The sequence below is a fragment of the Mesitornis unicolor genome, unplaced genomic scaffold (genome assembly GCF_000695765.1).
Source record: "Mesitornis unicolor isolate BGI_N332 unplaced genomic scaffold, ASM69576v1 scaffold484, whole genome shotgun sequence".
Classification (NCBI taxonomy): Eukaryota; Metazoa; Chordata; class Aves; order Mesitornithiformes; family Mesitornithidae; genus Mesitornis; species Mesitornis unicolor.
The window spans coordinates 46,638-46,897 of record NW_010179159.1 but is presented as its reverse complement, the minus strand read 5'-3'; positions in this window follow the sequence as shown (position 1 = coordinate 46,897).

Genomic DNA, 260 nt, shown 5'->3' with positions numbered 1-260 from the left:
CGGGACCCGCCGTGGCGCCTCCTTTCGCCGCCTCACGGCCCCGCCGCCAGGGAGCCCGCACCGCCAGCCTCCTCCTCACAGCCCCGCGGACTGCGGGGCCGAGCGGCAGCCGGGAGGCACGTTGGGAAAGGCAGCCCCTTTCGCCCTGCGGCCCCGGTGACAGGCGCGGTGGGTGAGGACCGCCGCCAAGGCCCCTTCGGGACCGCAGCGGTGCAGAACGGGATAACGGGATGCGCTGAGGCCGGCTCGCAGCGGCGCTG